The sequence below is a fragment of the Crocodylus porosus genome, unplaced genomic scaffold, assembly GCF_001723895.1.
Source record: "Crocodylus porosus isolate Cpor-Errol unplaced genomic scaffold, CroPor_comp1, whole genome shotgun sequence".
Lineage (NCBI taxonomy): Eukaryota > Metazoa > Chordata > Crocodylia > Crocodylidae > Crocodylus > Crocodylus porosus.
In genome coordinates this window covers 94,298,918-94,325,755 of record NW_017728947.1, presented here as the reverse complement: position 1 = coordinate 94,325,755, position 26,838 = coordinate 94,298,918, and positions in this window count along the sequence as shown.

Here is a 26,838-nt window from a genome sequence, read left to right as displayed (position 1 = left end):
GAGATGAGGGTTTGAATCCCCAGAAACTACAGAACACCTATAATCCAGGTCTCTTGTTTCTTAAGCAACCACTCAAAGTGCTAGGTTATTGTTTAGTACATCATCAGTGGCTTTGAGCTGAATTTAGAACCATCAGTGTAAGTTAGACATGCACAGAGCACACCTAATAGATTAGGTGCCTCTAGGGACTTTGATGTCTTCCCAGTACAAATTAGTTTCACAGTGGAGCTTCATCTGGATTTAGCAACTGAGATGTATTGTGTGGGTGTATAGGGAATTTTGCAGCCCAAAATGGAAGTGTTTCCAGAATTTAGCTAACTCTTGATTTTTGTGGCATGTGAAATAGGGCCAATATGGATTACCTTTTTTTTGGAAAACAAGTAGCAAAATTCTCCCTCAAAACTGTTTAAGTACCTGCAAGGCCAAGATGGGTCTGGTCCTTAACTGTGATTCTTTTAAGTGATTTTGCAGATCATAGACCTCAAGCATGGATTAAATATTCAGATTCAAAGACCTTTAATAACACTGAAACTTACAGGTTTTTCTTTTATTTTCTTCTCGATTTCTTAACCATGGGTTTTGTGACCTTGCAGACAGTGCGGTTGGTGGTTGTGCAATGATATGAATAAGACATTTATGCCCAATTGGACATGATAATTTGATAATGTGGCTTAGAGTATTAAACTGTTCCCACTACTCTACCACCATACCCTACTGACACTTGCCTGTTCTCTCTCACTCTGCAGCTGTTTGCATGCTATTTCCTTCCAGCTTCACTGCTGTTTTCTACAGCCTGACTAAATAACTTGAGTTCAACCCAACTGTCACTCCAACACTCTCCCCCTTCTTCAACCCACAATAAAATATGCATCTTCCAAACAGTCAATTTTAGTTTCAAATTTAGACCCCATCAAGTCTGAGAAGATAAAATTCCAGAGCCGAATGTAGCAGCCACCAACTGGAAAGGCTGGATTTCATCCCTGGACTGACACATGGCTTTCACTGAAGTCAATGGGAGCCACATGCCTGTATCCAAGGACCACATTTGTCCCTAACAGTCCAATAAATGTAACTAGTGTGGTAAATTACCAGCCCTAAGAGACTGACACACTTTCATGATGGCATAGTTGATGGATGCACACCATATATGAACATAGATACAGAATGGATGCTACTAAAAATGGAGCATTTGCTTTTACAAAGCCATATTCTTGTTCTAAATGTATGAAATTGCCGGATGACTACAGGACAGTAAATATTGAGGTTGTAATGGCATCTGCAGTAGATTCTCTATTTATCTATTTTAAGGAATTTTGTTTTGACATACCTAACACAGATAAGGGATTTTATTTCCATTATATTTTATATTTCTACAACATACATGCAGAGGTTTTTTTAAAAGATGCAGCTCATCAGTGGTTCTCTTTTAATGCTTCCATCTTTACCCCTTTCGCCACAATTGACACACATGTACACACATGCACTCCACAGCCTTTGGAATCCACAGTGAGGTTTGATTTTACTTATAAAGGATATTCTGCCATGACTGTCACCAAAGTTATATAATTGGAAGGAAACAATAAAATGACAGATTGCTTGTTCTGAATAATTGGATAGACAGGGTAGCAAACAGTGGGTTATGAAAAATATTCCTCAAAGGATGTCAAACTTCAATAACTCACATAACAAAAAGACACTGATATCTGTGCTCCTGTCACAATGGAATATTTTTAAGATCCACTTATAATTTTCTACATCAATTTTTAAACCTTTTTTAAGAAATAGAGAGAGGGAGATCATTGCTGAGCCTGTATTTTAAAGTGGCACCAAAATGCTGAAGTATGGGCTTAGACTAGGACATATTTAACCTTTAAAGAGTTTAGTAATGGGTTACTCCAAATAAATTAATTCAGTTTATATCACAAGAACATAGAGGCCTTAACTGTGGCTCAGTTGTGCTAGGTGCTAGCCATGCATATAGCAAGATTCAGTCCTTTTCTGGGGGAGTCTTTCAGGCTAACCTGATGAGAAAGTTACAGAAGCAGAGGTTGCTTCCTAGATCCGTGTAACCCAATTTTCCAGACTCTTAGTATAGTGTTCTGCCAAGTAAATAATTTACCAGTGTCCAGTTCTGGTATATGTTATGCTGGCAGAGTACTTACCATAATTCTAATGCAAATAATAACCAAATTGTCCTTGTATCAGTATCTGTATTCTATTGGCAGTCCTAGAAGCTATTAAAAACTGCTGTATCTACACTGGCAACCTTGGTGACATCTACACTGTGCAAGGCAGTGATGTACTGAAACATCCTGTGTTAGTGCTTGAACTAAAAGGGAAGCCTATTAGCTTCCACACCAGAAGTCATATTAATGTGGATGAATTGTTTCTGCTTCAGGCTAGCATGGGGGCCAGCCTGGTGTGAGTGCTAAGGCATAGAGTAGATAGCCCTTAGGTTGCAAGTTTGAGGCCATAGCAGAAGCGCTCATCCTATAGCATGGTCTTTCAGATTCCAGTGAATCTGTGAATTGTTCTAAGCACCTTGCCATGAGGATACAGGGAAAGAAGGGAGCTAGCTTGAAGAGAGTCAGTATATATATATATTTTTTTTTTCTTATGAAACCAAGCAGAACCTACTGAAAAGAGCATGCAAAAAAGAAAAAAAAAGCATATATAGTAGTGCAAATAGAACATTAGTACAGTACATATGGCTTGCCCTCAATTGGGGTGTTACAACATGTTTCATGGGATCATGACCATTGACTATCCTCTTTCTAAGCCTAAAGGGACGATAAGATTCCAGTTGTTTTTGGTTGTAACACAGGGTAATAATAGTAAGGAGAAAGCTGAGAAGAACCAATGCATATAACTGCCATATACCAAGAATCTATTATGGAATAATTAATAACGAATTAACCAGAGGATGGTTAGGAATGCATAATTTTCTTCATTTTTTAAAATAAATTTTTGCTATGGTTTATTGGGTGACCATAGGAGCAATGGCTTCAGTTTTCAGCAGGAGCAATTTATGTTGGGGATTAGGGGAGACTTTCTGACTTTAAGGGTGGAATAAAATACCATGAGAAATTGTGGAATCTCTATCTAATCTAACTTCCAAAAGCAGGTTAGATAGACACTTGGCTGGGGTGGTTTGATCAGAGATGATACTACTTTGAGCAGTAGGAGGGATTAGATGGACCTTCTGAGGTTCCTTCCAGCTGTACTTTCCTATGATCCTATGAAACTTTCACCTTGATGAAGTTCCTGGCTACATGACTTCATTAAGAGAAATTAGGAGTTCCATTGCTGTCTGCTGTTTATAATATGTGGCCATCATCATTGCACAACAGTCTCTTAACCTGTTCTGGCATCAAGGGGAAAAAGAGGTGTTTCTCCAGTTACTGAGGTAGAGAATAATGTTTGAACTCGAACAATATATAGTTGCAGCCCACATAAATTCCTCATCAATCTTCAGATAACTCACAATTTCTGCTTAGATATCATGGCAGTTTGTGTTACCTGCCCAACCACAGTTTCTTCCAATAGGTTATGAAAGCCTCTCACATTTAGGATATATTAATGGCACTGTGATAAGTGTATCCAAATGCTTGTCATTTCTGAACACCCACATGACACCCCATTTTAGGGCATCTGGTACTGTATGCATTCACCAGGCAGCAAGCAGACTAATTAGACTGTGCCTTTAATAAGTCTTACTTTTAAAGGGTTTTATTTAAGCATATAGTTGGTTTAGTGAGGAAAGAATATATTTTCCTGACTAGGTTCCACACTAGTAATTCATTTTTTTTTTCTGACCATGCATTTTGGTAGGCATCTCAAAAAAATTAGGTGTTAATTTTTAGAAACAATTATCATCATGACCTTGATGATTAAGTATGATAATTAAAAGACGTTGTGAGTAATATGTTTTATATCATAAACATTCCTTTCTGATTTACTTACTGCAAAAAAATGCCATTTTAAAAAAGAAATGAGTATTTTTTTTAACATGATTAGCAAGCCATCTGTTGACATTTCAGTACAGTCTCTTATGAAAGTCCCCAGCTTACTGCTTCAGTTTTAACATAGGAAGAACCCAAAATAGTAATGCCTTTTGCAGTTACATCAGAATAAGGTGATTTAGAAAGGGCAGATTTTCGAGAACAATAAAAAATACATGTTTACTAGAGCTGTGCAAAACTTTCATAATGGAGCATGAAGGTAGGGAAAATTTACCTGGTTTGGTGCTATACTTATCTGAAACTTGGATGGGCATATAAAAAGGTTAGCTGGAGTTTGAGGAGTTTTTGAAAACCGTCCTTTGAGTTTTGAACAAATAGAGCCAAGTTTTAAAGGAACACGGTCAATTGCTGGGGAGAAGCTAGGCAAAATTAGGGCTTGCCTACGTGGGGAAGTTAGTGCACAGACATTAGGATGTGAATCTCAGCACACTTAAGGATATTTGATGTGAGGTAGCTTCCACACTGACTATGCACTAAGAGCATCTACAAGGAATATCAAGTGGACTAGACATTTGCAGCCTAGTTAACTATACACTAAGTTCCTTGTGTAGACAAAGTATTAGATGAATGAAGAAAGACAAAAGTTGGTGGGCTTATCTCATAATTGCGCACTAGCATAAATCCAATAAAATCAATGGAAAACTGCTTGAGCCTGATTCACTGATGAATTACTCAAGTTTTAGCTCATATAGCTCTTCTGGAAACAATTAAGTCTTTAATATTCAGCTAAGTTTTGCTCAGCTGAAATTTAGCTCTAGCCTCAAAAAGGGCATGTGTAATACAAGCCAAAAATGAACAGTGTTTTCATAAATCTAAGTTGGTACAAAATTCTGCAAATAAAGAGTTCCATACTTTTCCACTATTTGCCATTTAAGAGCAGATTAAGGAGCTTTGGCACAGTTAGCGAGCATGATGTTCAATTGCAGCGGATAACCTGGCAGCATATTATCGATAGCAACCATTCTTTGTCTGCATAAAAACTAGAATCTATAGGTTTGAATTTACTCCTCAAAGGTGGGCGGAAGGGTAGATATATTAGCCTCTATTTTATAGATGAGGGAACTGAGGTACAGTGAGATTAAAGTCCAACAATATGTCTGTGGCCTAGATGCGTATAGAACCTGAACCCTTGAATTTCAGTCCTACCTCTTAGATCCCGCTGCTTCTACATGTGTGGCAAAATCTTAAAACAGTGCATCTTATTTAAGGGAGCTTGCTAATTAATAAGTAAATATGCTGTTGCCTCTCTTTTTCAAATATGCAGTACCTCCTTTATACTTCTAATCAGCCATTTTAGATTCCCAGACATATTTTGTGTAACATTTTCTCTCTCCCCCCAACCCCCTAGTTTATAGGATGCTATTCAGGAAGCTAAAAGCAAAAGCAGAATATAGGCTAACAACTGGGAAAAGAAAACAAAAGAAGGAATTGGGGGTGAATTTCTTTTTATTTCCTCATTCTAATTTTCCTCATAAGTGTCAGTTAAGGGAAGCTTCACAAAGACAGTGTTGACTTCTCTTATTGTCTGAAAGACTTTTGCACATAGAGAATAGCTCCAGGGCTACTCTAATCTCCTCAAGCCACCCAATTAGCATTCGACCCATTGTGAGAAGCACTGTGCATTGAATTTTCAGTCACCTGGGCCTGGAGGACATCTGCAGATGATGAATGTTTGCTTGTTCTCACGATACAGGGGTCCTGAACAAGTGGACAGCATATGTACCATAATTTCCAGGCTAAATACTGCAGCTCTTTACTAATTATTAAAGATGTAGGACCCTTTTTTTCCCCTTCTCTTTGTTCTGAGTAACAGCACAAGCAATAGAAGAACAGCAGTTTAGATGCCAGAGTGTCTTGCTTGATTGAAGTGGGTTGCGTACAATATCCTTTCATTCTGTTATATTTACAAACCAGAACAGCTGAACTCTACATCAAAGAGCAGCCAAAGCATTTCTTCTGTCACTTCACAGGCAATGTATCTCACCAATATCTGGTTTTTTTCATTAAGATTACATTAAAGTCCCCTAAAATACAGATAGATACACCCACTTTGTGCTTCAGTTTCAGTAAGATCCAGTCATTTTAACCTGACCATTTTTTTATCTTAAACTAATTAAACATGATGTATTCCTATCACTTTTGTAATTGAATGTACCTGAGCAGAACACAATTTAGAAAATCTTCAGACAAACTAGGGCAAAAGGGTAAAATGACTTTGACCTGATGTGCCGGTTTGGTCCTATACTGCTTTAAACCTCTTGCCTTTTCACTCTGTTTGCAAACAAGAACTGTATCCCAAGATATAGCATAAGCTAGGCATTAAGGGCTCAGTCATGAGACTCGATGCACAATACGTAAGAGGTTGTAAGATTCTCTTAGCCTATATGTGGCTTACACATCCTAGGAATTTATAGCATGGGAAAGACTAAGAGTAGGCATAACTCAAATGCTCACTTGCTTTATGGAAATGTGTAATGAACTGGCAGTGGGAGCCGGGGGGTCTTGATTCAGACTCTCAGACCCCTCCTTGTACTGGCCCCAACCACAGGCTGAGGGGGACAGCAGCAATCTCTGCCTGTAAATGGTTGATGCATGCTTCTTTTTCCTGGAGAAGGAGGGAAATGGGAACTGGATTGTCACTGTCTGAGAAATGGCAGTCACAGCCCTGCTCCTGGGACTGTGTATGTATGTATTGCCCCTAACTTAGACAGGATTGCACTCCAGCAGGCTGATACAGTCCAGAATGTTTCCTAGGATAGAAGCTATATTTGCATCAAATCTCTTTATAGAAAGATATAATCTTCCAACCAGTCCTGATTTTCTCATTCTTTTAAAGCTAGTTCATTGCTTAAATCCTGGTATCCAGACAGATCCATCTTTTAGCATATGCCACATGTGCACCAATGCTTCGGAGCCCAGAGACTCTAAAAGAGTGAATTCTACTGAAGTCCTTTTAATGTGGTCTTTTGGCTGGGGTCACAAGTAATGCACGCCATCTAGAAAATATTTTAAATACTTCCCATGTTCATTGTGAAATAACAATGCCCTCTGATTAAAAAGCCATATCAAAGCTGAAAGGGTGGCTAGCATGACTTTTTGAAAAGGATGTTTCAATTAGATTTGAAATGGTATCAATAAGAGGGGGGAAATGATCTTTGCACAATTTTTTTCCTCTCTGATCATTTACTGAGCCTTATGGACTTACACACTCCAGAGAAACTTGTTCTTAAGAATCTTGTAGGGGTGTTGGGTTTCGGGTTTTTTTCCTGCAAGACAATGCCATAGAGTTATTTAGATGAGGTTTTTAAATTATACCTGTAACTTTTAGAAGGTCTGACAGCACATTCTGCTGTTAAAACAGTACATTTTGAAAGGAATTGTTCAGTATTACTCTATCTATTAAAGAAAGAGCACTAGGAGTTAGATTTGAAGCAAGCAAGTCTCATGCAGATTAGTAAGGGCAAAATTATAATTGCTAATGGAAACACTGCCTCTTACCTTAAATACGACCTATCCAAGCAACAGAGGAACCATAAAACCATCCTGGTTCTGGTCTCTGATCACCACAATGGCATGGCACCTTTTTTTATTCCACTGGCTGTTCCCCATCTCTCCCTTTTATTTTTATTTTTAAGTGCTAACTGCTTGAGCCTCTTCTGTCTTCATTTGCCCTTGAACCCACTGAAGTGTTTGGAAATTCTTCAAAAGCCTGGCCTATTGACAGTGCCAGACTTTGGCAAGAAAATGTATGGTAACGATGTACATAAAGGTCTGTGCCAGATCTCTGCTATACAATTAATTCATTCAGGCTGCCTGAAATTAGCAATCCAGAATCTATCTATTCACATAATAGTTCCTGAAAATACATGATGTTAAATCGACTTTAAAAATGTGTCTAGGATTCTGTTTATCTGGAGATTATTACAGCTTATTAAAATATTTTGCTTTGCTGCATATCATATGCTCCCATAAGTCCACCTTTGTTTAGAATCTTTGCTTTTTTTCTTATGACATTGCAGGTTATTGCTGTTTGATGCAGTTGGAGTTGGCGTTTTAAAATATTCATTTCAGATCAGAAGTGATGTATTTGCTTGAGACGTGAGTGGTTTATAACTGCCAGCATTGACTTTAAATTTAATGACACAAAGAATGTCACGTACATGTGACACAGTCATCATTCCCTTCATTGTAATGCAACTTTGTGGCACAGACGACATCATTTGTATGCGAGTTTCCATGCAAATAATGTCATTTGAATCCTTTTAACAGAAGATAATGACACAAAATTCCAGGAGTACAGGGAACAGGCCATGAAATAAGGACTTTCAAGTGACAAATGGCAAGTTACCTTCCTTATTTACATTTCTCTAATTTTTCTCCTTTTTCTTATTGCTTGAGGCCAGTTGCACCCAAAGGAATGGTCAGGTGGGGAATTGGGTCTACAAACACCTTTATGTCCCCACTAATACACAGCCTGGATAGAGGGGCAGTCCCAATGAGCTACGCTCAAAAGTAGCTCTGATTTTTTTTTTATTCCATCCTAATTTTTTTTTTCTTTCTAACTTCCACAACAGAAATGTCATTCCCTTCACCAGTAAAATTAAATCTGTATACAAGAGAACAAAAAGACTGACTAGCCCTTATGATAAAGGCACTAGCAACTTCACGAGCCCCAGCCTCACCTCCCTGTCCCACTTCACATCTTTGTTAGCTCATCTCTTGTATGGGAGTCCAAATTGCAACTGTCAAGTACCTTATTCCACAAGTTGTCCCTTTGAACTCAGTGCAAGGATATTTTAAGGACCTGATCATCCTGTTTCCATTTTTGCAGTTATCTAGGTGTAACTGCTGAAAGACAAAAATGATTCAGACCCTTAGTTCTGCAGGACATTGACTCCATATTTAATTCACTTGTAAAGCCCTGTGTACTTCCAGGCTAAGTGCAGATAGTAAAAAAGCCCAAGGCTGAATCGATTCAATCTTTGCAGATTAGTCTAAACTGCATAGATGGAATCAATAAGCAAGTGAACAGACATTCACTTTTGATTCTAGAAATGCAGCCACATGCCTGCAGTGCCCCAGGCCAGAAACAGGGGTGGGGGATATGGCAGAGCATGCCTATCTCCTCAGCTGGAGAAGACAGTTTGGGCCAAAGCTATCCTGCCCACCCCACCCTGCGAGGGAGAGTTTGTGGGGAGGTGCAAAGCATCCTGAAATGCTGGAGGACTGTAAATTAACTTGAATCTGGAGGGGATCTGGGACAAAAGTTCAAGAAATTGATATACTTAAATCAGTTCAATCTAATACTGCATCCATCCAGGTTTATCTTAAACTTGTTTTGGCCATTTTGAAAGTGGTTTATGTGCACTGAACTTCTGTTGTTTAACAGATTTGTGCTGGTTTCTGACCACGTATACTAGTTTACGTGTAACTTCTGTCCCTAGCCATATAGCACTCTGGTGGGGATGCATCTGCACGTGTGCTTTACTGAAGAATTGACTAATTAGCTCCACAATAAAGCATCATACTCTACATGTGTGCCAGTAACAGGGCGCAGTAAATTAGTTATCTTTGTCATAGGATAATACTGTCGGGGACAGTACTATTTTACAGCAGAGTACTTTACTGCACCAAAATGCATGTGTAGACACCCACCAGGTGTTTGAATTGTGTTCGGTCAGCCCAGCCAGCCAGGGGCCCACTCCTCCCTGGCTCAAATTCCCACTGTCCCAGATGTACATGTAAACAATGTGCCCGGGAGCAATTAACTCCAACCCAAACTGCTCTGGAGTTTATTATGTTGCATTAAATTAATGTGTACATGCACCCAGGAAGTAACAACAAATATAACAAATAAATAAAATAACCACTATCTCTTGGACTCTCCACTCACTGCATTCAGATACTCTCAGCACTACACAGACATGCTTGGTTCTGATGCATAGGCAGTGCCTCTTGAATGGACTCTGTTCAGTTATTGATTTGAGCATGCTTCTATTTCTGAACAAATAGAAGTGCATCATTAACTGAATGAAAAATATAACATACAAAAGCCAAGCTTTTTTTCCCCCTATGTAATTTTATGAGCCTTAAGCAGGGTGGTTTGTAGAAAATGCTAGTGAATAGAAGACCTGTGTTGGGTTCTTTTTTGAGTCTTCATTTATGTATGTTTAACTTTCTTTCCTAGCCTATCTTTGTTCAGAAGACGGTATATTGGCTATTCCATAGTCTACATCAGGGAATGAACTTGGCCATCCTGAATCAGACTGTTGGTCTACCACACCCTGCATCCTGTTCAGTGGCTGCTACTTTATGCTTCCAATGGACAATGAATGATTACTTGGACAGTTTTTGTCTAATGGTTGCATGGTTGAATGTAAATCTCCCATGTGGCTGTATACATTTCCAAACTAGAGCCATGTAAGAGACAAAAAAAAGCAATTCAGAGTGTACCAGGCACAATTTGCACAGCATGCTGACCTAAAGGTAGTTAGCTAACATGTTGAGAGAAGCTACCTGCAGGAACTACATATGAAAGAATGACTCAGGCTTCTGCTGATGTTCTTGGGTGTCTTTAAAAGCAGGTGTAGACAGCAGTGCAGCCTTTTAGGTCAAATGATGAGGAGAAAACCAGGTCTTCTAATGACAAAGAGAGAATAAATAGATTCCAACAGAGGATTTGTCTTAGGCCAATGTCAACTTTTAAAGATCCCCAAACCTGGAGCTCTTACCTCCATGATCCCCATTACTTGAGGCAGTTATTTTTACTGCTCTTCTCTGTTTTTAAGAAACATTTAATCTACACTACATAATTACATGCAGTTACCTATGGCATGCAAAACAAAAAGAGCAGGCATTATACCTAGTAATGGGGAGCCCTTAATGAGCATAAAAATCAGCAGAACCCTTTTTCAGCCACTTCCATCTTAGGAAGTGGGCTAGGGTAGGGGAGTATGGCCAGAGTAGTCCTGCTATGGCAACCTGGTAGTATTTTTGGCTGACAAAAGCTAGAGCTAGGGCCAGAGCTTGGCAGATAATGGTGCTGCCACCTGATGTTTTTTGATGCAGACAGAACAATGTCTGGCAGCTTGTATGTGCTGAATTATGGTAATGCAATGCTAGCTGATCCTTAACTTGCAAGAATCTGGGAGCTCCCCAGCTGCTGTCTGCACTAGCCTATATACAAAGGTTTCTCACCAAAAAGTAATTAAAAGCCCCTTTTCTGAGGTCCATATGAAACAGAGATATATGCTGCGTCTCAATTTTTTCCAGACTTTGGGGTCAGACAGTGACCAGACACGCAAATAACAGTCAAATTATACAGGAAGTTGTCAAAAGAGCCCTAGCACAGACAGAAATGACTTTTGACCTTCCTAGGTGTCAAAGGTCTGGTTCAAGTTTCTTTATAGTAATCTGTAGCTATGGCAATGAAAACAGACTCTTTGAATGAATCAGTTTGTAGATTTTGCTTTGAAAGTTTCTTTGACTTTCATATTTGAATTGAATTTTAATTAAAAAAATTGCTTAAAGCTATAACCCAAGAAAGACTTTATTTACAATATGAAAAGAACAGAGGCTGACAGCTTTAAGGGTGGGCTCTGGGAAAAAAAAAAGAAAGAAAAGCACGATTATTCCGCCTCTCACCAAAATTAGACTGAAGTTTCTTTTTTTTTTCCTTCCCACCAGTTAGCAAAGAGGTTACCTGCCTCACACTTACAGCAATCCTAAAAATATTTTAAGAGCCATAAGTAGCCTGTGAGAAAATCAGTGGGATGTGCTGACAGTGTCTTCAAAGACAGACAGAAAGAGAGAAGGCCAAAGGCAAATTAAAATGGTTTGCAAAGACAAAAAAAGGCTGTTTTTTCTGTGTGCACAGTACTGCACAGTATCTTCCAGTGCCACTCGTCATAATGAGAGCCATCCTTGTTTTTTTCCAAACTCATTAATGCAAGCATAGGAAAGATTAAAAGAGTTTAGATTATGACACAACTATCGATATTGGTGCCTGACAGCAATATTATCACCTCATTGATATAAATGCTGAGCTTAGGTGATTTTAAAAGTGTGACTGATTAAAGCAACATAAATAGCAGCCTTGGCACTAACACTGTCAACCATAAATCTGGGACCTTGACAGTATCATGTGAACCCAGCCTCTGACTGGCCTGAAACCCTCCATTTATTCTTGCTTAGAATATGCCTATCATTGTTTTTAATAGAGGGCAGGAATTCTTTTTGTCTCTCTAATGTGGATCATATCCACATTAAATATGGTTTGACACATCTGAATGTGGCTCTTTCGAATAAGCTGTGCTTTATCCATTTATTTATTTATTTATAAAGAAAAAGTCCATTAAGTGCCTTTACCTTTTACACTTGCGCTGCACTTAGACTGTTGTGTTATAGAGAACTCTTGAGAGAGCAAGAGTCAGAAACGCCATCGTTCATTACAATGGTAACATATATACAGAATAAGAATAAGGGGGGGCCTGGATTTCTATGGTCACTCTGTCCAAATTACAGAAAATTTAAAATTAAAATTAAAGCATGGGTTCTTCTTCTTTTCTTATTCCTTATATGATTAGGCTATGGTCCTATGATTTATCACATCCCCCCTCCAAAGATAGTCAAACAATTCAATCATACGTCCAGATTACAACAAGCACTGGAAATAATAATATTAGGTGACATAGAGGAAAGGTCAGTCCTGAGACTCCCAGTCCAGGAACTGACATTACACTTCTAAAAGTATAAGTGATTAGAAACTGGTCTATAGCCATAACAAAACAGAAATTTGGCAAACATAGACGGGTTTAAAAATGGTGGAACCCAGTCTAAGATTTACCCCACCCCCAAAATCTGTGTTCTGTTCACTGCTGATCTAAACTACTCTGCGTAACCACATAACAGATTGATTTTGCCTTGGGCTTTTTAAATGTCTGTACCTAGTCCTAATGGTAATAAGAGAGAAAATATTCTCTTAAAGTAAGATTTGTGAGGTGAGGTAATATCTTTTATATTTCCTGGATCATTACAGCAACACCACCACCACTATAACACTACTCTTTAAGTAATGCACACAGTAAGAAAATACCAAGGGTAACTGAAAAGGCAAAATGTGGATTTGCTCATGCAATATGTTCAATGCTGTGGGCATACAGTGAAGGATTACTTTCCGCTGTCACAGTATAGCATCTTTTGTCCTAGGCTCCCTAAGTGCCTTTCAAGCATCACTGAATTTAGAAGTAAAATCCCCTTGTAATAGTTCCATAGTTGTTAGGGGCTGCAAGCGCCCTTACAGATTACCGGGTCCAGCCCCCCTGCACATGAGCAGGAAAGACTACATGCAGGTACATTTATTCCTATTTTGCGCTACACCAATGAGACTCCAATGATTTCAAGGGAGAGAATCAGACAGGCAGCATGTGTTGATGGTCACCAGATCTGGACTTTGATAAGTCAAGGCAAGAAGCCAGTTCCACAACAACCTGTTGACCTCATAAAAATGAGGTCTTTTTGCCTTTTCCTTTAAAGAGGATAGCTTGTCTATCTGGGATGACAGTCCAATGACATACATAGAGGTGATGTAATCTCTGAAGCATAGAGGACACACTGAAGCAAAGCTGGCTGGAAAACAATTTTACTTCTTAAGAAACATAGACACATTGAAAAATTCTTTTAATTCTATGTCAGAATGAACATTTGGACATTTAAAAAAGGTAGATGAGAGGGAGAGAGACCAAGCCTCTCAAACATAAGACCCGGTAGTTCAGAAGTTAGTGTACTCACCTGGACTGTGGGATGCATAGTTTTAAGTCCTGCTTTGACTGGTGTGGAGAAACTGTAGGGCTTTTAGCTTTCCTGGGATGTGTGTCTACCATCACCTTGTTCAACAGTCCAAGTAATAAAACTTGTTGACACGTCAGCATTGTTGAATAAAGGAAAAAAGTTTCATTAAAAATTTTTGGGCTGGCTCTTCATACTGAAAGCATTAAAGGTCAAGACCAATCCTGTATATGTACTTCTAGTAATCAAGTGTAAATCACAGAACACAGATATACTGTGGGAAATAGTGCTTAGCAATCAGGCGTTTAGTGATCATTTTGTGTCTAGCAAAGGCACTTCTATTGTTTTGTAATTTCTTAAAGAAATGATAGGGAATTAGGGAAGGAAGGGTTGGAAATCTACGAATCAGTGATATTTTGCATCTTTAGCTCTTATTGTAAAAGTTTCAGTAAATCAGCTAATTTTTGTTTTTAGCCACGATGCTTCTCTTTCCATACATCCTAGTGAGAACAGGATCAGAAATGTCTATCAATCCATGCAAAAAGCAAGAATTTTTGTGGGTGACATCTTTTATTGGACTGAATGCATCCAATGGTCTAGACTGGTCTAGATTTAGGCAAGTTTTAAAATGCAGTGCAATTTTATATCCATCCTTTACATCTTGTTGCATGAGTGACTGGTGCCTCCTGTACCTGGGGGGGCACCCACAGAAGCCGCTGACCCTGTCAGGGGAGGCAACAGCCCTACTGACAGCATCAGTGTTGGCTGTCATGGGGGGCACCAGCCATGTCAGGGGGGGCACGTGCATCCCCATGCACCCCCTACCAGTCGCCTATGTCTTGTTGGCCTAATACTTTTCAGAGATGTTGTGGGTTATATTTGCATAGCTGAAGCTAGCTGCATGTGACAGGAGAAAGAGATTGCTAGTATTCATTTACTCATGGGCTATTATTTTTTAAACACAAGATTTGGGAAATAACCTTAATAGTATAAGGTGTGCTGAAAAACTGAGGTGCTGCCTTGTAGCTGAATTATTCATTTAGATACTGATTTTATTTCATGGTACCTTGTCTGAGCCACTGTATCCTGGCTCTTTTGCAACTGCAATATGTTTGCTACCCTTTTCAGGTGTGTACCACTAAGCTAGCACCTGTTCTGAACCACAGAGAAAAATAGGAGTAGAAAGGAAATGCTATTTTTTTCCAAGCGTGGTGGTTAATTGCAATTTTGGCAAGCAGATTGTGATGGGAGAGACCTTGTTTAAAGTCCCCCAAACAGCCTGCCACTAAACAAACAATAATCGACTGTAAGGAAATATTTTTGCTCCTCGTGCCAAACTAGAGACCTGATTTTGCACAACTAATCAGAGGTACTAAACAACGTGCGGCCTGGTGGATTTGTCTTGTGCTGATTTGCAATGGGAGAGCTGTCAAGTGCAACCTAGATTGCTACAACTGCAAGAATCATTCTTTGAAAGTCTGGTTAAATCCAGACACACACTGATTAAGGTCAGGCAGAAAGCCCAATTCCCCAATGTACTAATTTCACAGCTTGAGAAGTGAAGGTGGTACTGTATATAGCTCCTGCAAAGTGGTGGAGAGTGGAAAGCCTTTTAATTTCAAACTTAAATGAAACTCAGCATCTAACTTTTGTTTAGCTTGTCTTGTAAGAATATTCAATCCACATTAGCCTTGTGCTGTTCATTGCTGTTAAACCATTTGATCCAGGAAAGTCATAATGTGAGAGTCATATCCCAAACCATCCTCCCAAACCAAGTAAATTGAAGTGGTTTTCTTTCTTCTTTGTCTTGGGGGGAAGGAGGGGGTGCTTTAATTAAAACAGCTCCAAGAGACCCTTTAATTAAAACACCTGCTCTATCACATGTATTCAGTGTCCCATGCTTCAAAAAGGCACAGGGGCACTTTTGACAAACTTTAGTTAAAGTACCCCCACCACCATTTTGAAATGTGGGGACACTGAATACTTGTGATACAGGGGCTGCTGGTGCACACTAATTAGCACTCTCCAGCAGACTTGCAGCAGACTCAAATAATCTAATTAGTATGCATCAGAGCAGAGGTCCATCATGTGTATACGTGCCCACAGTGCCTAGCAAAAATACTACCAAAAAAAAATCATTCATAGAATCATAGAAATTAAGGGCTGGAAGTGGCCTCGGAAGATCATGGAGTCCAGCCCCACTGCTCTTGGCAGGAATACTGCTGAGATCAAATGATCCCAGTAAGGTGTCTGTTCAGTCTCCTCTTGAAGACTTTCAAGGCAGGGGACTGCACCAGATTCTGGTCATCCTTATCATAAATAAGTGTTTCCTTACATCCAACCTGAAACCATCCTCTAACAGTTTATGGCCATTGCTCCTTGTCTTCCTCTGGGGCACCCTAGTGAAGTTTTTCTCCTAGCTCCTGATATTCACCCCTTACATACTTATAGACTATAGTAAGTCCCCCCTCAGTCTTCTCTTCCTCAGGCTGAACAGTCCCAGATCCCTTAGTCCTTCCTCATAAGGTTTGTCCTCCAGGCTATTAATCATTTTTGTAGCCCTTCTCTGGACCCTTTCAAGATTCTCCACATCTTTTTTGAAGTGCAATGCCCAGAACTGGACACAGTACTCCAGCTGGGGTCTCACCAATGCCAAGCAGAGAGGAAGCATCACTTTCTTAGCCCTATTTGTGATGCATCAGCTAATGCATCCCAGTACACAATTAGCTCTGTTGACTACAGCATCACATTGGCAGCTCATGTTCATCCTGTGATCAGCCACAACCCTGAGGTCCCCTTCAGTAATCATGTTAGCCAGGACATCTCCTCCTAACCTATATTCGTGTCACTGGTTACTTCTCCCCAGATGAAGCACTCTGCATTTATCCTTACTGAACTGCATCTGGTCCCACTCCACCCACCTTTCCAGCTTGTCCAAGTCTGCTTGGATCCGTATCCTATCCCCTAGTGTGACCGCTTTTCCCCACAATGTAGTCTTGTCCACAAACTGGGCCAGTGTGCTTTTCACATCCTCATCTAAATCATTGATAAGGATGTTGAACAGGACCTGCCCACAATGAAACCATGTTGGCTATCCTTCAGCATCATGCCTTCTGCCAGTCTCTCACAAATGGGCTTCTTGATAATTTCTTCCAAAATCGAGGTCAAATTAACATGCCTATAGTTTCCTAGATCCTCCCTCCTCCCCTTCTTGAAGATTGCCACCACATTGGCCCTTTTCTAGTCTTCCAGTCTTTTGGGACCTCTCCTGAGCACCATGAGTCTTCAAATACCCTCGCCAATGATCCTGCAATGACTCCAGCCAATTCCCTCAGCACTCTTGGATGTAGTCCAGCAGCCCTGCTGACTTAAAAGCATTCAGCCACTCTAAGTGCTCTGTTATCAATTTGACACTGACCATTGATTGGCAATCACCAACCCCCCAAGCCCCTGCATCTGTCCAGTATCTGACCAGACGGGCAGCCACCATTTGTATGCAGGAACACTGATGCAAAGTATTCGTTAAAGAGTTCAGCATTCTCCTGACTGTCTGTTATCAGCTGTCCCATCCCATTCTGCAAGGGCCCCACATTTCCCTTGCTCTTCCTCATGCTCTCTATATACCTAAAGAAGGACTTCTTATTGTCCTTGATTTCAGTTGCCAACCTGATCTCGGTTGCTGCCCTTGCCTTCCTTATCCTCTCCCTACAAATACGGGCCATGCTTGTGTATTCCTTCTTGGTGACTACCCATTGTTTCCACTGTCTGTAAGCCTCCTTTTTCCTTTTTAAGCACTCTTTGACTCCTCTAGTAAGCCAAGAGGGCTTCCCAACCCCTTTACCATCATTCCTGCATACAGAAATGGACCTTTTCTGTGCTCTGAGGATCACCCCATTGAGGAACAACAGCCCTTCCTGAACTCCCTTCCTCTCCAGTCCCTTTTCCCATAGGCTCTCTCCCACTATTTTCCTAAGCTCATTGAAGTCAGCTTTCCTGAAGTCAAGACCCTCTGCCCTACTGGCTGACTTCCCTGCCCTAGAACGGATAGTAAATTTTATCACCTCATGATCACTATCTGCCAGATTACCCTCAATCCTCAGATCTCCCACCAGGTCATCCCCTTTGGCTAGAACCAGATCCAACAAAGCCTTCCCCCTGCTCAGCCCATTCACCTCCTGTACTAAATAAAGTTCTTCCACACAGGTCAAAAACCTACATGGCTGGTCAGATCTGGCCACGTGCTCCTCCAGCATGGCAGGGTAATTGAGGTCACCCATAGCAACCATGTCCCTTGAACGTGCAGCCTCCATCAGTTCTTTGGAAAATTCCTCCTCCTCCTGGTATGGAGGAATCATTCCAGAGATTCAAGAGACTCAAATTCAGGAATCATTTAAGAGATTCAAATTCAGTTAAAAATTAGTTAAAATGAATCTGAATTCTGCATTTTATTCAGACCTGGGGGAAAACCTTTCAGACACCTTGGTATTTATATTGGGGGAACACATTTTTTTTAAAAAGCAGCATAATGTAAAGACCTACCTAAAGTAGGTAGGTAGAATAGTTAATGCTAAAAAAAAGGGCATACATGCATTTACAGCTTCATTGCAACTCCATTTGAATCCATTGTTTTCTTTTTCTTTTGCGTAGTACACCTTTATTAGGGAGTATTGCATGTGAACCTCATCAACCTATGTGATTATACAAAATTTATTTGAGGCCTGATCTCACTCAATGGCCAATTTTGTCAATGACTTCAACGACAACAGTATTAGAATATTTTACATATGATCTTTGCATTTTGCTTGATAAAAGCTTTATAAATACCACGTTTAAATAAGGTGGGGGTTTTTTTTACGTCTTTTAGCTATCTGCCTCTCCCCAAATTCTTTGCTTGTACTAATATGAACATCACTGATAATATAGTATTTAAGTGTTCATTGCAGCATCAGTACCTTCCAATTAATCCCTTTTATTTTTTATTTCTGCTTTAGACTTTTATTCCACTCTCAGTTATTTTTTCCCTTGTTTTTTCTAGGTTCCAGGAGACCGACAACTCATAGTGGAGGTTATTGATACCATCTCAATGCCATAATATAACAACAGTTGATTGATGCTCATTGCCTGAAGCCTGATAATTATTCAGACAGTCTCTGGCAGGCCAGCCAAACCACCCGAGAGGTCTAACTTTCCCCATTCAGCAGAAATGTACCTTTGATCAGCTCCACTTGCTACACTCTGGAATGTAAAACTATTATAATGCAAATGAATAACTTTGTGAGGAAAAGGGGTATATTCATTCCTAATCTACTGATCACTGATCTACTGAGAAACCCAATCTACTGATAATAGTAAATCTTCAATGGATCATAGTACCTAATAATAGAAAAGATCTATTAGATCAGCAATGCCCAAACTTCTGACCCTGTGAGCTGTATGAGTGGTGTACAGTCAGTCCACAGGCTAGATCCCTTGTAGGGTTGATGCATGGGGTTAGTTCCCAGGTACAACCCCATGTGCCCAGATTTCATTGCTCACCATCCCAACCCCACATGCCAGAAGTGAGTGCATGCTGGCCTGACTCCATATGACCAGATCTGGCTGGTGAACAAATCCACATGCTGGGGCAGGGCCACAGTACCCAGCCCATGGGGCTCCCCATGAGTACCAAAATCTGGCAGCAGGGGAGTGCCACCACTCCCCTGCCACCAAATTTCTAATTTTATGGGGAACCTTACAGGCCAGATACTGCTGCTTCACAGGCTGCGTGTGGCCTGTGAGCCAAAGATTGAGCACCGCTGTGTGAGATTATTGAGCCCATTATCAATAACTGGGCAGGATGCTGTTGCTCAGCAGATTCTAATCACTTCTCACTTACAGCTTGTCCAGTGGAGGCACTCTGGAAAGTGTTTTAACTGGAGTTGCGGAGTTAAAACTCTTTAGTTAAAATGCTTCAAACACTATTAAGAAGCAAAAGTGCCCTTCATCCACTTTAGCTTCATCCCTGGAAGTACTGGGTAAGCAAGGCTGACAAGGTTTTACCTTAATCAACAGTCTTCAAGAGGCAAGTATCTGAGCGCCAGCTTTGTGAGTTGCAAAGCTTTGTAAAGTTTTAGGGGCTGAATGTTGAAATTATCTTTTAATATCATAATAGCATGGCAGTGTAAATCTGCAGATATAGATGAATACAGAGGAGGCTTGTTATAGTTATACATCTTTCCAGGGTCACTGTACCCATGTTAAAACTATTCAGCTGTATTGCTGCTGCTGTACAGCTGCAGAATAAGCAGATTTTTCCAAAAGGTCCTTCATTTCCCATCCTATGTTCCACAGTACTGAATAGCCCACCCTATGCTGGGCACCCTCATCTGCCCAGAGGTATAAAAGGGCAGCTGGATGCCTGGGACAATGGTGCTGCACAGTCAGCAACTACTTCCATCTGCCAATGCTGCTGGAGTGGCTGTGCAGCTGCTGCAGCAGCAATTGTTATTTTTCCATGTCTCCTTAAGTCAGCATCTGGGGATGCTGCCCCAGTCTCCCCCTTAGTTACTGTAGTGCATCTCCCTTTCACTCACATCTTGCCTCTCTTAGAAATGGACATATAGTAGGGCTGAGCAAAGCTTTGGGTGCTGATTCAATTCAGAGGAGATTCGGTCTGATTCGGCGGCTGAATCTCCAAATCCAAATTGAATCAGGAGACCAATGAAAAGGTCTGAATCAATTCAAAGCTCTTCAAATCAATTCAGAAAGAATTAGGAGAACTTCAGAGATTCGGGCAGTCCCCACTTGCCCTCAGAGAGCTAGACCTAGACTCTGTGCTAGTAAGTAGGAGGCAGAGGGGGGCTGGAGGAGGAGGGAGGGGACCATAGGGGGCCCCATCCCCTGCCTGCTCCCCCAGCCCCTCTGAGTGCCCCCCAACTGCCACCTACTCTGTCAGCCTCCTCCCCAATGGCTGTCCCACCCAACCCCAGCTCCTGGTTCTTTAAAAAAAAAGAAAGCCACCACTCACTGGCTGCTGCAGCAGCGATCGGGACTTCTAGGGGCTTGTGGCAGAGCCCTCCACGCAGCACAGCACAGTGGGGGGCAGCAGGGATCACCCCCCTGCCTGGCAGCAGCCAGTGAGTGGTGGGCTTTTTTTTTTAAAGAGCTGGGAGGCTGGGGTCAGGCACAGTAGCCACTGACAGGGCTGGGAGAGCAGGCAGGGGATGGGGCCTGTCTGATTTCGAGATTCGGCCAATTTGGCAGTGACCGAATCTCCAAGTCAGATTTGGCTAAATCGATTCGGGACAGTGATTTGAATCACCAGATTGAATCATTGTTCCCCGAATCAGCTGAATCCGAATCGGAAGTGAATACTAGCCACTTCACACAGGCCTAACATATGAGATATATACAGGCAATGGATGGATGTATCCAGTTAACCATGATTAAGCTTTTCTCTCCCATTCTTCCTCCACTTTTCACATGCTTCTAGTTCTCCTCTGTTTTCAGTTTATTCTCTGTCTTCTAATTCTTCAGTTTTCTCTTCCTTTGCCCCTTGCCATCATCTCTTCCTTCACTTCATCACAGAATGGAATGAATAAAATGGTCTCTGCTCTACTTGTTTTGGCCTCATTTTGTTACTGATTAAAGAAGATTCTGCTATTGGTTCAACATTTGTTTTGCATGAATGCTTTTTCCACTTACGATTGGTCCCAGACAATAAGTCAGGAGTAGTGATCACAAGAAAAACCCAAATATTAAGCAGGCATCTGTTTCATGCAGCTGTTTCTTTGCTTATTTCCACACAAACATACAATTTTGGCTGGTGGGCAATACCACCACATCTCAGAAAAGCATGGGATGTTTTTATGGGCTCACAGACTGGCTGAAATCATAGAGGTAAACTATTATTTCATCCTGCATACCCATATGGGTAGCGATGTACCTATGTGTGCTGATAGTGCTGTGGCAGAGTGGTTAAGGAATCTTCAAGCTTTTCTCTGAACTTGTGCTGAAGGCTGCCTCCAATTGACCCCTCTGTAAATCTGGTTATTTGAGGCGGTAAGTCACAGATGGGTGGGTGATCTAGCTATATCTGGCCCTTGTGGGCTGTTGGCTGCAGAAACTGGCATGCCTTGACCATACCAGCTTGATGGACTTTTTGGCTTTGGTCAGCCTTTAACTTTGCTCTGATTCCTGCACGTAGCCAATCCTGAAAACCATACTGGAAGGTACACTACCTCTATGATGTTACTGTATCCACCTATATATGTGGATGGAATAAGCTGGGGGAATGGACAGAGCTTGATGTGTTATTCAGCACTGGTAGGCTGTGGAATGGACGCCGTGTCAGGCACTGATCAAGCACATGGCATATCCTGCAAAAATAGGAGAGACTAGGAAGCAAATTGTGAATCAGAATTGGATTTCCTGCCCCCTCCTGAGATGGCATAGCAGTGTGTTATAGCATAAACATGGCTTATGGCAGACCTACAGTAGACCATATAGTACAGCTAAAATTCAGGGAAAAAGATGAAAGGAAACATCAGGTACTTGCCTCATGCTCAGAGTTTCTAGACTCTCAAATTAAATAGCAATGCCAGTCTAGGATTTCTTACTCAAGTGAAATCTCACTGAAAGGATGTTTTCGGATTTGACCCTTTTACCTTGAACCTAACATGAATAATTCAGGACCTTCACATTTAATATTCATCCACATAACCTCAATTGTCACTCACCAAAGGTCACTGCTTCCTAGCCCTGTCCAATTTTACTTGTTCCTGATGCTTTCCTAATGTCTTCAGTTAGTGGCCACCACAGCTGGCAGAGGCCTGGCACTGTCAAACTTTCACGTTTGTCAACTTACTCCAAAGGGGAAGATTTCCAATTTACACAGAGCTAAATCCCATTTCATTGCTAAGACATGTAAGTGTCACTTCCATATTTTTAGGTGCATAATTCACTCACTGACATCCTATTTTACCTTGCATAATGGCTGGAATCACGTGTGCATAGCTAAATGTCTTAAATGGCAGTAGCTGTGGCCTACCCAAGTTACACCCTTCTGTGCATGCTCATCAGTAATTCAGTCCTGACTGGGAGATAGCTAGAGCTATTTACACTTTGCTATGAATCAGCTCTGCCCTGAATACATGGAAGTGCTGTGAACCCTCCAAAATTATAGTCAACCAGAACCCACAACTGACACTAATGCACATTTACACATCTGACCTTTCTTTTGCCCAGCAGTTTAATGGTTAAAGCAAATATCCTGAACAGGGGCCCAGGCTTCAAGCTCATCATCATCCCCTGACAGGTTTTAAATCTTGACCTCTCAGACAAGGTTGAGGCCACCTGTCTATTGAGTCCAGGTCACTGGGCAGCTGAGAAGGAGCCTTCCTAGGAGAACAAGCAAGAAGCTTCCTGCTCTTTGGCTCCTGCTCCCTAGATGTTGCCAACATAGGAAGGAAGTGAATCCTTGCTTCCAGCAATGTCCATGCATTTTGCATTACACAGTTATTAGGAAAACCGCATAGTCAGCCACCTGATTAATAATCTTTCCTCACAGGCTGGAATAGATGTCTACCCTGTCCAATTTGGAAATCCTTTGTGAGGCAGTCCTCGTTACAGTACTTCTTCATACAGGAGAGGCCTCTTAGAAGACATGACAAGAAATGTCTAAAAGGAGGTGAGCGTGCCTGTCTTTGAAGAGAGGAAAAGAAATCCCAGCACTTTGGTAGAAACAAATCTCAAGATCTCTGACTTTCAGAAAACAAGAAAGCCCAAATGTATATAACATTTGGCCTTCTCCTGCTCTCTGTCACTAATGCACCCTGGCTTATAGGACACAGGGTGACTTTCTCCACTGTAAAATCTCTCCTGAAATCACACTTGTGGCACCTCTCGCCACACAGCCAGCTTATATGTGAGGGTGGAGCATGCATACTAAAGTAAACCTCATGCGGTCAGAGAGAAATTTGATTTCAAACAGGCAGACACATTTATACAAGTTAGGATTCCCCATTGAAATGAAGACTTACACAACACCCTTGTAACCAAAGATCCATCTCCAGAGGTGTCAAGTGAATGGGAAATGGGAAAGCGCTTTGTGGGTCTGTCAGGCAAAGTAAAATTCCACTCCAGGGGAACAAAAGCTGTATGCTTGCACTCACTGAAAGTATAGGACTGTGCATCTACACAGATGAAGTATAATGTCTCCTTGATTCTGGTTGTCTACATCAAGACCCTGCCAGTAGCTACATATTAGAGGCCAGATTTTATTCCATCTTTTAGGCAGGTAAGTGAACTTAGGCACCCAGGTATGATTTTACTCCATCCTGCTCAAGTCCCTGAAAAACTAAGACAAAAGATAGGTGGGTGTCTTCATCCTTGCTACTTTTTGGTGACTCAGTCTTAAAATTAAGATGATAGTATGTTACAAGAGTAAATAAAATAATGGTTTCCAGTGATTTCAACAGGGTGGAATAGAATCAAACTTATGCACCTAAGTCTAATAGATGTCCAAGAGGTGAAATACAATCTGAGCTTAAACACCTTGTCCCACAATATGTGCACTGGGTATGTGTCCTAATTTATGGGTGTATATGGTAAAGGAATAGAGAAAGTGTATCGAAACTACCTTACAACACACTGCTTTTTGACCTCAGGAACCCTCCAGCCAATAATTATTCAACACCTCAACACTTGTGTTGAATTACTTTCCTGTTTGGAAAGGGAGGCGGATTCTTTGTGCTCTTAGCAAATTGGATGAACAGAGATGATTGACTCAAACATTTGGGCTGGTAGACTGACATTTCTGGTTTAGCAAGGTTGGGTCTTTTGCCTGCTGTGTCACGAAGGTAATTGTTCTTCTGATGAATGCAGAGAAGAGGATTGGATTCTCAGATGTAAAGAATTCATGTGTGTACACAAACCCACAATTACAGCATTTGTGTTCACAAAGGCATATAAAGGCCTGTACTTTCAGTTATGGCTTCTGAACCATCTCCCCTCCTTTGGGGCAGATTCTCTGCTTGGCTCCACTCCCTCAGCATTAATCAGACTATATTCAGCTTGCATAAATACCCGTAAAGGCCATAGAGAGCTGATCCAGGCTGGAGCAGCCACTGGGCTAATACCAGCATAAGCTGACATTTCAAAATCTACAGACAAGACTACTGTAGTAGGGTCATATAGTAGGGTGCTCTAAAACTGCTTCCATGACTGCTTTAACTTGCACCAAAGCTCTACCTGGGGTAGAGAATTAGGGAGTTACAACTAAGTCTGTACTGAGCTTCTACCTCACCTACAACTTTCAACCTAAAGTCTCAATTCTTGATCCTCCAGTGGAGTCTGCACATGTGGCTCTGCTCATGTTCTGGACATTGTTGTGCTTAGTACTGGTGATGTACCAAATGGCATAGTCAGGTCACAATAGGGGGACAGCAGTGAGACCTCCTTGGACTTCCCTGGAGCTCAAAGAAGCTGATGACATTCTCTGGAAGGGCCATTTGCTTAAAGGAGGGGCAGCCTGTGCAAATCCAGTTGCCGGTCCACAGCCTCAGTTTGGAATTGGGTTATTAGCATGTCATTATTAATGCGACATGCAGCCCCCCTCCTTTTTTTTCCAAGCAAAAAACCATCACAGAGTGCTTCCACTGCACATTTGTTAATATAAAAATTACCATATCAATAACATGTCATTACCAGAGCAAGGATGTCAGTCTCTGAAGGTTTCAAACCATTGTCAGACCAGATCACATGCATGGTTCAGTCCAAATGTTTCTTTTTTCTTTTTCCACACCATGATTTTACCACTGTGGTCTATATTATCACCACATGATTTCCAGACAGCTACTATGCATCTGTTTGTGCTAAGATCTTTCTAATATGAGTTCCAGTTCAGGGTATAATATCTTCTTACATTCTTACGCAGCCACAAACAAAGGAATTGATTTTCAAGTGGCACTGGTCTGGAGAGACATAACCAAGCAGAAAGATGGAGCCCTGATGTAAGAGCATAATTGGAACTGCATGACAGGATGACCTCTCAGGATACAAAAGATGCATATTGTAAATGTTTCCTCCTATTACCATGAAGCAATGCTCGTATATGTTCCAATAAGTACAGAGGGCCAAATTCAATCCAAGCCTAAACCTGCATAACTCCATTAAAATAAATTGAGTTACATCTGCTCAAATCTGGGTTTGATTTGGTCTACAATGCTTACAATATGTGAGTGTTCTAGACAGATATATGTCAATTAATTAGATGTATGTTAATTATACATCGGGGTTTTTGGATTTGAATGTGTGTAAGGCCAAGCAAACTTAAAAAATAACCCATAGGGACTGAATCTTTGCTACATTAACCAACCTCCTCTGGAATTAGAAACCTGCTCCATGAGAAAACAGTTTTATCATGAGTTTTCTATACATTAAAGAACAAAAATAGATCATTCACTCCTAATGCCTTTTATCTTAAATCAAGAGACCAACAGATCAAAAAAGTATGCAGTAGAGATCTAGCAATATATCCCTTCAATGATTGTCTAATGTTGAACTCCACACAAAATGACTGGCTGCCTTAGCACAGTAGGAGTGTAGTACAGAGAAAAGAAAGTCATAACATTTACATAGCTAAACACCTTATATGCCACAAACCCTTTTCCAGACAGACCACCAATACTTGTGTACTTTGAAAAGAGAAAGCAAAACTGACTAATGCAGACATCCCCTTGCAACCAATTTACAGTGTTTCTTAATGCATTTCTTCATCATGCATGTAGCTCAAAATGGGGCAGGTGTTGCCTCCCTCTCCTGCACTGAAAGACTCCTCTGAAAATACCACAAGAACTGGCTATTTTGGAGCTTTTCAATTCTTTCATTTCCTCTCACAGGCTGAAATAGCAAGTGCAGTGTTTCACAAAAACATGTGGCGATGTTAGAGGGAAAATGTTGATCAAACTTCCAAAAGGAGGTTTGATTTTAGAGTTCAGCCTGAGAGGACGAGCAAAATTTTGCACTGAGTTTGTTCTTGCTTTCTCTAGAC